The 13,805-nt window shown below is 36.6% G+C and overlaps 1 long non-coding RNA gene across 2 annotated transcripts in view; it reads left to right on the top strand.

The window, feature by feature from the left end:
• Positions 1 to 13,805, top strand: part of LOC125272484 — a 58,485-nt gene that overhangs the window by 20,226 nt on the left and 24,454 nt on the right. For both annotated transcript variants that reach the window (XR_007185850.1, XR_007185851.1), the window contains one exon: positions 8,402 to 8,523. This is a non-coding gene — a long non-coding RNA (uncharacterized LOC125272484). The remainder of the gene's footprint in view (positions 1 to 8,401; positions 8,524 to 13,805) is intronic.

Raw genomic sequence — 13,805 nt, 5'->3', positions numbered from 1 at the left:
GCTCACAGTATGCTAATAATCATTATGTGTTTATGTTGCTGGCTCACAACTGACGTGGCTACTTAGGATGTCAAAAAGAGAAAAAAATATAAAATTGAACAAACAGTCAAATAATGACATGACCATTTAGATTTAGACTGAAGCTCATTTGCAAGTAAAATAAGGACAGAAACTAATGAATGTAGCTTTCAGAATGCATTTAGTACAAATGGTTTTGTTTTTTTGAGAAATGCCAGGGGCTTGTCATTTCTTTTTGTACTGAAATGATTTTCCAAGTGTGGATCGTTATCAGAGATTGCTTCTTCCAAAAACAGCCTGAAACAAAAAGCCAACAGTAAAAGCGTGTAAATGGAGGCATACTGTTTTTGGCAGTGCTGTAGTGCTCACCTTTGCTGAAGTTCTAATATGTAGGAAATTAAGTGATTTCCCCCTTGTCATGTGCTGTCTTGTTTTTCTGTTTCATAGTCTCTTTGACTATGACAGGTAAAGGCCCTGTCTCAAATGCTGTCCTCAGCCCTTGTTGTGGCCCTTGTCCCGGTCTACACTTGCCGTAATTTTGCATAAACTGTTAGGTGTGAGTCCACTGTGAAGTCCACACCAATGCACCGAGCATCAATCTGAAGCATAAAATGATAAATGGCACACCCAGCGGTCTTGTATACTTCAAAGACAGTAAGGAAGTCCACTTTAAGTGAGTCCTTTATAACATTTTTTCCTTCAAATAAGCCTGTCAAACCAACATTTAGAGTTTGTCTTGACAAATTTTCCTTATCTTTATAAAAAAAATGCATTTAAATTTTGTAGAATTTTATTTCTACAGCATTACATTCAAATGCCACATCTAGTTCCCATTTGCTACCTCATATTCAATTCAAATTTAAGAGTTAAATTGGAATTTAAAAAGAATTTTCAATTAAATTCTGGTGTGCATTCTGTTTTCAGCATGTCTAGTCCATGTCTATCAGCTTTGAAGTCATGTATATCTATTAGGGGTGTAAAGGTACATGTATTCATCCCGAACAGTCACGGTTCAGTGTATACAGTCAGATGACAAATACAGTCAGTCACAGGCAATTTACATTCCAATCCAGAAGGGAGTGTGCATGGTAATGCAATGCTGTTTGCTAACCACCACCACAAAAAAAAACACTGTTTAATAAAAAATAAGAAAAAAATATATATATATATTATGTTTAGTTTCTCCCCCCTGCTGTACCGAACCCGTTCTGAACTGTGACTTCAATACTGAGGTACGTACCGAACCGTCAGTTTTGTGTACTGTTACATCCCTAATTTATTGTACCTATATGCTAGTATGCAAAAAAAAAAAAAGGTTATGATACGTTATATAGATACGTTATATAGATACGTTATGCGCATTTAAATTCACTTTCTTGTTTGGTAAAAAGGACAAAAAATTGGCCCTATTTACACTTCACTGCATTTAAATCGATAGATAGCTGTCCAATTTGTTAACCTTTCCATTTACACTTGGCCACATAAATGTGTCTCTGCAAAACGAATATAAATCCGAACTTCAATTTCCATGCTATATGCAAATTCAATGGGGTTCATGTCACCGAAAGAAACAGATATGCCCTGCATTTTGTTTATCATCAGCTGATTTAGAGATCAAAGACAATACACACAATAGGAGAAAATGTTATCAGCACTGGTGAGAGAAAGCATTTTAGCAATTTAATGAAGGTGACTGTGTGTTCTCCAGGATGCAATGCTGAACAATGAGTTTCATTTGTGGCAGTTGCTGAAGAGAGATGCTCACTTACTGAAGTGGTTTGCACAATCGGATTGCATTCCGTATTTACACATGGTCTTTTCAGAAAACATTATGTGTCAATAGGAAATATAGGAAAAATATTAAAAGGTTAGTTCACCCCAGAATGAAAATTCATTCATCATTTACTCACCCTCAAGTCGTTCTAAACCCGCAAGACTTATGTTCTTCTTCAAAACACAAATGAAACTATTTTAATGAAATCTGAGAGATTTCTGTCCCTCCGTTGACAGTCCACGCAACTACCACTTCGGCGCTTCAAAAAGTTCATATAGAGATCATACAACTAATCCATATGAATCAAGGGTGTTTAGTCCAAATTTTCTGAAGAGACATGAACGCTTTATATTAGGAAGATTTAAAGGTGCCCAAGAATGCTTTTTCACAAGATGTAATATAAGTCTAAGGTGTCTCCTGAATGTGTCTGTGAAGTTTCAGCTCAAAATACCCCATAGATTTTTTTTAATTAATTTTTTTAACTGCCTATTTTGGGACATCATTAACTATACACTGATTTTGGCAGCGCCGCCCCTTTAATTCGCATGCTCCCTGCCACACGAGCTCTCGACTGTATTACAGTGCATTTACAAAGTTCACACAGCTAATATAACCCTCAAATGGATCTTTACAAGATGTTCGTCATGCATGCTGTATGCATGCTTCGAATTATGTGAGTAAAGTATTTATTTTGATGTTTACGTTTGATTCTGTATGAGTTTGAGGCTATATGCTCTGTGGCTAACGGCTAATTCTACACTGTTGGAGAGATTTATAAAGAATGAAGTTGTGTTTATGCATTATACAGACTGCACATGTTTAAAAATGAAAATAGCGACGGCTCGTCTCCGTGAATTCAGTAAGAAACGATGGTAACTTTAACCACATTTAACAGTACATTAGCAACATGCTAATGAAACATTTAGAAAGACAATTTACAAATTGAAAAAAAAAAGTCGGTGTTATGTTGAGATCCGCATGTTTTCCGGAAGTCTTTTAAACAAATGAGATTTATATAAGAAGGAGGAAGCAATGGGGTTTGAAACTCAATGTATGTCTTTTCCATGTACTGAACTCTTGTTATTTAACTATGCCAAGATAAATTCAATATTTAATTCTAGGGCACCTTTAATATAGGCTTTAATTCACATATACACATTTAACAAAGCTCAATCTTTTCATCATATAAAGCGATCCAGTCTCTTCAGAAAATCTTGACTTAACAGCTCGATTCATATGGATTAGTTTTACTCTCTTTTTACGATCTTTTTGAAGTGGCAAAATGGTATTTGCGTGGACTGTCAAGAAATCTCTCAGGTTTCATTTCAAATATCTTCATTTGTGTTTCAAAGATGAATGAAAGTCTTACTTTAGGTTTGGATCAACATGTGGGTGAGTAATTTTTTTTTCATTTTTGGATGAACTAACCATTTAACAGCGTTTTCACATGGTTTTGCTTTGTATTTGGTTCCTTTATTTGTTCATTAGACTGTGGTCTTCATTTGATTTTGGATTTGTTCCATCAGATGGTGGAGAACTTTGGGATATCAACAAATTGACTGGTGTGATCTGTATCCTTTCACCTTCTTCAGTGTTAGACAATGACCATCCGCATGAGACACAATGATCTGGTGGACTAAAGAGTGAGATGTCCAAAAGATGTCCTATTACCTGTTACATGTGGTGGCGGTATGTGATGTATGTGTTTGTGTGGTCTAGTGGTTAAAGATCTGAACTAGTAACCCAAAAGGCTGCAGGTTTAAACCCTGTTGTTCCACCATTGCACCAATTAATTAATGCCAGGTTGCTTCAGGTTTTTTTGCCTCTGCAATAAAACCACTAGAAGTTATTTTTGATAAAAGCACAAGCTAAATGACATTTAGTCATTCTGCGCAGATGCTCCCGATTTCTTATTCAGCTTTGGTTAGGTAAGTTACCTTCTCATCTGGCCTGCTTTACACTCTGTGGTTACACTCTGTGCTGACCTGAAGTTGCCATCAATGTCTCATTCATTGTGGGCTGCAGTATCTCTACAGCATACTAGCGTTATTATAGATTTGCTCAAAGCTTCAGTACCACATGTTCCTGCTTTCAGAAATAAAAAAAAAATCACAGGCTTTATATGTCTCCACGGTGTCATCCTGTATGACAGTATAACTCTTCATTCCATTTGTAATCTGTTGCTAATTTAATTCATTCTTGTAAAATGATTCGCCACTTTTAGCACTGTGCATGAGAAAGGCACATTTGTCCTTTTAATTGTCTGGCTACTTGATTCTTAACTACAAGGCCTCCTTGCTCCCCTTGGTCTTAGTTCCGCTCCTTGGCAGTAGGTGGCAGTAATGTCCTACATTTGAGCTTAGATGAGCTAGTACGTTAGTATGGACCATACTACATGAACACTGGAGACCCCGCTGTGAAATACATTCAGTGCATGTAGCACCGTCCGACCTTTCCCTCTCTACCTCTGCTGCTCTCTTCCTCTCTGAAAGGATTAATTGTGAATGCACAGACAGTTTCTTAAAGCTAATGATTAAAAAGAAACTCAGAGCTCTTCCAATTACGACCCTGCCAAGCATCCATGAGATACTACAGCCCTAATTGGTCAGATCATTAAATCGGGAAGGAAAAAAACAGAGAAAAGGAGGAGAAATGAGGGAGAGTGTCTACGTAGTGAGTCTTCATGATTCCGTGGTAAGAAAAGTAGAGGGAGTGTATCGAAAAGGGGAAAGGTATGCACTGTGAGATTGTTCCCATGGAGACAGCAGATTCTGGGATGCTTTGGGGAGGAAAAAAAAGTTTCATTTTTGTTGATTGCAACGAAATTCCACTTGGCTAACTGCAGTGTGTTATAATCCAAAGCGTAATTACTGTACACCTGCCGGAAATGATAGTGATAGTAATGTTTTCAAATAATCTTTTTTTTTCTCAGACTTAGGACAATTTGCAAGAAACATTGCTGATTAAAGCAGAAAATGTAAAATTAGATCCAGTTAGATTATTCAAAACACAATGTGAAGGGACGATGGGTTCACAACTCATTGTACTTCCTTTAATGTGATGTATTTCCAAGTCAAATGAGAAAAAGTGTTAGGTAAGACCTGACTTTATCCATTGGGAATTGATTGAAATGGAAAAAGTGGGTGTTACATACCAGAATTGGAATGCAAGTTTGTTTAAAAAGTGCTTAAAGAGATAATTTGTCCAAACATGGCATCATTTACTCACCCTCATATTGTTCCAAACCTTTATGACTTTCTTTCTTCTGTGGAGGTGGAACCCAAAAGAAGATATCTTGAGTAATGCTAGTAGTAACCAAACATTTTTAGTGACCATTGACTTCTATTGTAGACTTGACTTCACAGAAGTCGTCGAGCAGGTTTTGATAACACGAGGATAAGTAAATGATGACAGAATTTTCATTTTTGGGTGAACTAACATTTATTTATTTTTAATTTTTTTTGCGATTGGTTAACATTATCCAATAGCCTGCACAGTCTAAATGACATCAGCAGAAAGGAATGTTGAATTTTATGTTGACTAAGTTTAGACATTCATAACAGTAGTATTACACAGTGTAAAAAACAATGGTGCAAAACAAAAAGTGACATTCACCGTTGCATTAAGCAACAACAGAGCGTCACGCCTCGTAATAGCCACTCTGCAATTGTTAGTGATGCTGTCATCTAACAGTCTGTTTGTCACGGATGTACACTCACAGATAGAAGCTTTCATTTGAAGCTCTCGCTGTCTCTGAGAGCAAACGCTCTATCAAATTCATTCGCTCTGTTAGACAGACGCCTAAAGTGAAATGCTGTCGTTGTGGAGCTGCCTGTTTTGTCCGGTTGTTCCTCAGAGGGTTGCTTTGTGTCTGCGTGTGTTTGTCCTGATCCGCTGTTTAGGCCTGACCTCATGAATCCATTAGCGCACTTGTTCTGTTCTCCCGTCCCCTTCATTTCTCTAAAGACTTGCCGCTCAACGGGAAAACAACCTCATGTAAGTGGGAGGGAGGGGAAACCCTTGTAAAGAAATCCGACCAGATGGGCAAAGACACACACACACACACACAAAAGCACACACTTCACGTTAAGTGCCATGGATCTTTTGGTGTGTTCTGAGATGAGGTGGCTCTCTGGCTTGTCATTCGAAGCGGCAGCGTTATCAGCAAGTGCGATATGATTCATGTGTGTTACGTTTGTGGTTTGTGTGTGGCTTGTAGTGTGTGTTGTGGGTTATTAATAGGTGATGTGTGTTACACTTATGAACGGTAGGGCTCTCGATTTCCCTGTGCCCATCAGCACTATTGATGAAGCCATTTGGCTGTTTTAGTTTCACTCCTACACACACGCTGTTTGTGGCATGTGTGTAAAGCTCATCCTGTTGCTCTTCACTGCATGAATTCAAGAGGGAAAAATGGAGTATTTGCTCTGAAGTGTACTACCTGATCGGTGCCGGATACTAGACATCAGTGCCACACAAAATCTTTTTTTTTTCTTAGAGAATCAATACTCTTTTTAAAGGGTTAGTTCACCCAAAAATGAAAATTCTGTCATTTATTACTTACACTCATGTCGTTCCACACCCGTAAGACCTTCGTTAATCTTCTGAACACAAATTAAGATATTGTAGTTGAAATCCGATAGTTCCATGAGGCCTCCATAGGGAGCAATGACACTTCCTCTCTCAAGATCCATAAAGGTACTAAAAACATATTTAAATCGGTTCATGTGAGTACAGTGGCTCAATATTAATATTATAAAGTGACAAGAATATTTTTGGAACGCCAAAAAAAAACTAAATAACGACTTATTTAGTGATGGCCAATTTCGAAACAATGCTTCAAGAAGCATCGGAGCACAGATGTTTCGAATCTGCTGTTCGGAGCGCCAAAGTCACGTGATTTCAGCCGTTGGCAGTTTGACACGCGATCTGAATCATGATTCGATACACTGATTCATTTGTGCTCCGAATCTTCATGAAGCAGTGTTTTGAAATTGGCCATCACTATATAAGTCGTTATTTTGTTTTTTGGCACTCCAAAAATATTCTTGTCGCTTTATAATATTAATATTGAACCACTGTACTCACATGAACCGATTTAAATATGTTTTTAGTACATTAATGGATCTTGAGACAGGAAGTGTCCATTGCTCCCTATGGAGGCCTCACTGAGCTATCGGATTTCAACTAAAATATCTTAATTTGTGTTCTGTAGATTAACAAAGGTCTTACGGGTGTGGAACAACATGAGGGTAAGTAATAAATGACAAAATTTTCATTTTTGGGTGAACTAACCCTTTAATGGAAGCTTGTTTCTGCCACTGAATAAAAAATAAAAAAGGTAATTGCAAGTTTTTAATCTTACAATTCTGACTTTTTTTCTCTCAATTTCGAGTTTACATCTTGCGATTTAACTTTTTTTTCTCAGAATTGCATGATATAAAGTCAGAATTGTGTGATATAAACTCACAATTCTGGCTTTTTTCTCAGAATTGCGACTTTATAAAGTCAGACTTTGTAAAGTCAGAATTGCGTGATATAAAGTCGCAATTGCGTGTTGTAAAGTAAGAATTGCGAGATATAAACTTATATAAACTATATAACTTGTGTCATTATAACTTGCAATTGTGAGTTTATAAGGCAGTTCTGAGAAAGTCAGATTTGCAAAATGTAAACTCGCAATTGTGAGAAAAAAGGCAGAATTCTGAGTTTAAAAGTCGCAATTACCTTTTTTATTTTTAATTCAGTGGCAGAAACAAGCTTCCATACTTTTGGGCCATTCTGTTTATAACATAGAAAAGTAAATAATAATAATAATACTTAAATCTCGATTTATGGATTTAATGGAAGCAAATTATATTCATAAACAATTTTTAATATGAAAACTAAATTACGCCCGATGCCAAATTGTGTTTGAGAAAAGCTCAGATAGTAAAAGAGGATCTATTATGCTTTTTTTTTTTTTTTTTTACTTTTTCAACTTTCATTAGTCTTCAGTGTTACTGTTTGAGCATGAAAAATGTCTGTAATGACTCCTTGATTGTACTTTTCTTCCAGGAGTGTACATGTCACAACATTCTACATTTAAATAATTCCTACCCAAGACATACACAAAAAAAAAAAAAAAATGGGGTGAAGCCTGGTTGGAGTCATGTTAGTAGTGTGTTGAAACTTGCGGTTATTATGGTAAGGGCTGTGACATTTCCGAAACATGATCAAAGCCTCTGACCAATCACAACACACTGGTCCAGCTGACCAATCAGAGCACATTGTGCTTTTCAGAAGGAGGGGCTTCATAGGGACAGTAACTAAAACATAGAGTTACTGACAGACTGGGAAGAGAGGTGTTAAAAATGTAAAATATGTGGAAAAAAAAAAATTGTTTTACTTTTACTTTGTAGGACTTTGTAAAAGGGCATAATATGTCTTCTTAAATTATATGGAACAACAATTTTTTTTAAAGGTTGAAGTCAGGGTGAAGGGCATAATTAGTGACCGAGGTGGAAGCTTAGTTGGCTTGATTCTTGAGTCAGATACTGAAGTATTGATGAAAGATTGTTGTGTCCTTCCTGTGGTGTGTGTGTGTGTGTGTGTGTGTTGTCTCCACAGAGCTGATGTTGGTGCCAGGCCGTATTGATCAGTCCTAACAGTTATCCCAGCCCTTTAAACTCAGCCGAGGACTACTGCAGCACAGAATTAAATGAAAGAAATCCCTCAGAGACAACAGGACGGTGAGTGTGGAGCAGGGAGAGGAAAGGATGGAGTGAAAGAGTGAATGGAAGTCAGTTTGATAAAGTGTGTTCAGGGCTGAGGGCTAGGATTTCAACATGTTGAAGTTCTCAGAGCTTCATTGATTGAATGTCTTCCTCTCCGCCACACACTGACCATCAAACCATCAAAGATCACACAGTACACCACACCAATGGATCAGGGTTCCAGGAACATGAAGAGTTACTGTACATGCTCACAAAAGCTCTAGAACAATACAAAGTGACTAAAGATGGCATTCTGTTTCCAGATAATGGGGCAAGATCATGAAACTACACGTAAAATGAATTAAAATATAACATGAAAATATAAACTCCTGTTCAAAAGTTATTTATATATATATATATATATATATATATATATATATATATGTATGTATGTATATATGTATATGTATATATGTATATATATATATATATATATATATATAATATTTAAATGTTTTTGAAAAAAGTCTCTTACGTGTATGCTCACCAAGTTATCAAAAATACAGTAAAACAGTAATATTCCTGTTATGGCAAAGCTGAATTTTAGCAGCCATTGCTCCATTCTTCAGTGTCACAGTTGACTATTCACCTTTAGTTACTGTTGCTATGTACGACAAGCCATGCTGCTCTCACGCCACACATCATGTTCTCCCGCAGTGAAAAAATACATTGCGGAGCAAAGAAGACACTAACAACGTGTCGACAGACAAGACAGAGCAGGTTAATTTTGATATGAAACAAAGTCTCAAATTTAAACAATAAATACTGTTTTGTGGCTCTTTAATGTGTTGTGACAGAATGCTGTAGCGCCTCAGTCCAAGCAGCTCGTGGAACTGATCATCTCTTCTTACTAGTTCATTTATAGCATCAAATAAACATGAGTGAACATCAGACGGATTGTTTTATCAACTGCGGAAAGACGTCAGTACACACCATTTTTCAAGTTCAAGTCCACTAACATTAATCTTCTAACTCCCCTGACTGCTTTGTCGAACATAACGGTGGATTCAGTGTTATGATTGGTTAGATCATCTGTCAATCAAACTCCCATGAAGGGTCAATTTTCATTGTATTAAGCTGATTTAAAAAAGCTCAGAACCGGCCTGCTGTTCCAAATAATGGCAATAATGTTCTTATTAAAATAATGAATCTAATCATCTCTAAATCTAAATAATTCTAAATATTAAGTCTAAATTCCCATTTGTTGAACAACATTAGTCATATATTTTTATCATAATGTGCTCCCAGTCGATCACCAACAGTCTCTGTATCTCATGTACCCTCACATCGCCAACTCTCATCAAATAATGAATAGCTTTCAATTGCTTTGGCTTTGCAAGTCGCTGTCAGTGTGTATTTTTTGACATAAATAATAATTAAATTCAGCATATTTATGCCACTACAAACTGACTTTGATGTAATTGTGAGAAGTTGTTTATGATGTAAAAAAATAATAGCAATCAAATCACACATGAAATACTTTTTGATGGGCAGGGGAAAATTAAGTGGCTGGAGTAACTTTGCAGTGCGTCAAAAATAGAAACGGGTATTAGTCAAATGAATACGCATCACTTCCATTGTTCACGGCTTTGTTGATGTTTTGTGCTGATCATTTTGACAGCAGATTTAAGGAGATGGTGCTTAGCCATTTTTTGACCTAGAACCACATTTTCTTCACTACAAACACACAGAATAGGGCCGGGAGGGGCATTGACTCTAGTACCCACGCTTTCACCAGATCAGTGGAAAAGAGATATGAGAAGCATACTATGACCAGCATAGATTTCTACAAGCATCTGATGGGTAAAACAGTTTTGGCAGCCATGATTTAAGTAAGGGTCAGGCTCTTTGATTGGCTCCTGTGATCTTATGGCCGCTGTGTAATTGGCAGAGGTAAACTTATGGGCACACTGGCGTGACACTAATATGTCTTGTGGCTGTTGACATTCCTGTCCGAATTTACTGCTGTCATCAAGGTCACACTCCCTCTCTTTCTCTCTCTCTCTCTCTCTGTCTGTATAAGCCTTACCCAACAAGAGTGATGACCACTAGTCAGGCTCAGAGAGCAGGGTGAATTCTCTGTCTGTCAAAGCCCTAAAGTATTTTATAGTGAGCCTTACACAAAACACACACACACACACACACACACAATGCATTCTTTTTTGACTTTCAGCAATATACGATGGCCTTCCATGAATAACAATAGGATTGTTCTGTCCACAGAAATTTAAATGTGAAATTTAATGATTGGATGTTTTTTGAAGGTGAAGTATGTAATTTGTGAGCAGTCCAACATTGCAACATTACCTCCAACCAATGGCTTGAGTTTGGTTCAGCAAGAATACATTAAATTGATCGAAAGTGGCAGTAAAGGCTTTTACATTGTTGTGGGGGAAAAAAATCTTAAAAATGTCTTGACCACCAAATCAGCATTCTAGATTGATTTCTGAAGGATCATGAGACAGAAGACTGGAGAAATGGTTGCACAGGATTAAATCACTTTTTAAAATATAATAAAATAGAAAACGGTTAATATTTCTGTTTTTACTGTAATAAACACTTCAACAATTGTATATATAATATTTGTATTATCTTTTATTGTTTAATTTGAAAATCAGCCCATTACAGGTGCACTGTAAACCCAAATAAGTTGGCAAAATCACGCTTGGAAATAAAAATCCCAGCCCAGTTTCAGTTAAACTAAAGTTTGTCTAAATTAAAAGAAATAAGTTCATAAAACTCAAAACAATGAAACATTTCAGTTTACTTAAAATATATCAGTTCTGTGAACTTGAAAGAAAAAGAAAGTTGAGTGTTAAGATTTACAATGAGTGTATATGGCTCAGTGAGCAGGTGTTGTTCATACATGATATATATATATATATATATATATATATATATATATATATATTTTTTTTTTTTTTTTTTTTTTTTTTTTTTTTATTTCTAAATATCTCTAAATGGTGGTGGCAGATTTTGTCTCATTAAAGGGATAGTTCACCCAAAAATGAAAATTTGATGTTTATCTGCTTACCCCCAGCGCATCCAAGATGTAGGTGACTTTGTTTCTTTAGTAGAACACAAATGATGATTTTTAACAGCAACCACTGCCGTCTGTCAGTCTTATAATAAGAGTGGACGGGAACTCGAACAATAAGAGTCTAAAACACTTCATTTTTGGGTAAACTATCCCTTTAAAGTCATGACAGATTAGATTAACAACAATCAGTGACCTCAGTGGATTAAAAAAATCCATATAGTACAAGAGAGAGGGAGAAATATGAGGATGGTGTGGAAGTGTGATGACGTCACTGGAATATAGCCTCATCGATCCTCAATCCAGCTCTGAGCTGTCAGTTTACTGCTCAGATGTGACGATTTTTACGGGCTGTGCACGTGCTCTTATGCACGTGTGCTCAGGGAAAGAGAGGATATGAAAATGAAGTGATGCAAATCAAATCCTCACTATGGAAGAGTCATGCTTTTTCTCAGAACTCTGAACTGGATTAGCACCATCTCACCAGAGGACAGACACTCTCCATGTGGAAGAACATTGTGTGATATTGGACATGAATTCAGATTCTAAGGTTTTCTAGTCTCTCGTTAAAAACGAGCTGGATTCAACCACTCGATTTATCATTAATTTATTCTGTAATATATTTTCTCATTTGATAAGTCTTTTTCTGGATGCATAGGCGCTACTAAATAAAGTTGGGCCTGCTAGCAAATAGTGAACATCCTCCAACTACATATTCCACTAATTATTTGAATAATTCTGACTTTATAGTAAACATGTCTATCCACTTGTCATGGATCACAGTTTTGCAATCAGATTCAGGGTTTTTTTTCTCTTTCTTTTTTTTTTTCTTTTCCTGAATTCACGTTGCACTCTTGTGCTTATGCGGGCGTTGAAGGATCAAATCTAGCTGGCGTCATGTCCCGATCCCCCTCCCGTTCCAGTAATTTCTTGTTCTCTCTGCACTTCTATAAATAAAAGTGGCAAAACAGATGTGTTGGACTGGTTCAAAGTAAATAAAAGGAGTAGTGAAATGACATAATTTTTTAAAATATTTTCAAATAATTTTCACACCAGATTCACACCTCATGCCAATGACAAATCTTAATCATTTTCTAGGAAAAGTGTGGATAATAAAATTAAATGTGGAGCAGAAAGAGCAAAAGAACAGCATTTATTTGAAATTGATTTTTTTTATAACTTCATAAACAATTTAATGCATTCTTGCTGAATACATTTCTTAAAAAAAAATAAAAAATCGTATTGACGAGCTCCTTTCCATCAGTGCTTGACTGATTCCTATTAATGCGCTCTATCTTAATGCACTGATTCTCAATTTCTTCTCTGTTGCAGACTGTACTTCTTCGAACAGTCTTGAAACTTTATTTCAGCACTTCTTTTGTATTTCTCATTTGTAAGTCACTTTGTACAATGTTGTGCATGTAAAAATAAAAGCAAAATTGAACAAGGGCTGTCATGCTCAAAATATCGGAAAAGTGGTCCATACGACTCATGCACTACATTCCAAAACTTCTGAAGCGAAGGAGTTTTCCTTTATCGGTGAAGTATTCCATTAAGGAAAGCAGCAGCTACATTTCAGTAGAGAGAAAGCGTGTGTTAAAGCATGTCTGAAGTGTGACGTTCTGTCTGTCTGTGTTTTAGTGTGTGTGTTTGCTTCAGTCAGTTCTGTGGACTCCAAGGGCCCATTTCTTCAGTCTGGTGAACAGCCTCAAATCAAAAACACTCTCTCCATCTCCCCCTCTTTCTTCCTCCAGCATCCCAACAGAGCACCGTGGGCTTTTTTCAATTATTATCAGCTTAACGGGTGATCCTGAAACCAATCAATACGGGTTGAAGAAAACTTTTCACAGTAAATAATACTTTCCTTTCTTCTTCTCTCTCTTCTTTAGTAACTAGAGGTGTTTCTTTTTCTCATTCTTTCCATTCATAAAGTTTTCCATTTTGGTGTTCCTCTGTAGCTGTAGATGCTGCCACTGAGAGGCCTCGTCTATTACAATTGCCCTGACTCAGCTAGCCTGTATTTAACCACCTCATAATTCACCCCGCCTAATTCTGCACACATGAGAGACATGTAACGCCTCTGCTGTTAATAAACTGAGATTTAGTGGCATTTAATGAGATTATGAGCTTGATAAATCAATTACATTTCAATTAAATGCTAACAGCTTTCCGCATTAATGCCGTTTAATATATCCTTATTGTTAAAGGATAGGTGATTGAT

Source organism: Megalobrama amblycephala, linkage group LG7, assembly GCF_018812025.1.
Source record: "Megalobrama amblycephala isolate DHTTF-2021 linkage group LG7, ASM1881202v1, whole genome shotgun sequence".
NCBI classification, from domain to species: Eukaryota; Metazoa; Chordata; class Actinopteri; order Cypriniformes; family Xenocyprididae; genus Megalobrama; species Megalobrama amblycephala.
Note: the sequence above shows the minus strand (reverse complement) of the source record. Positions and strands in the feature narration are given on the sequence as shown.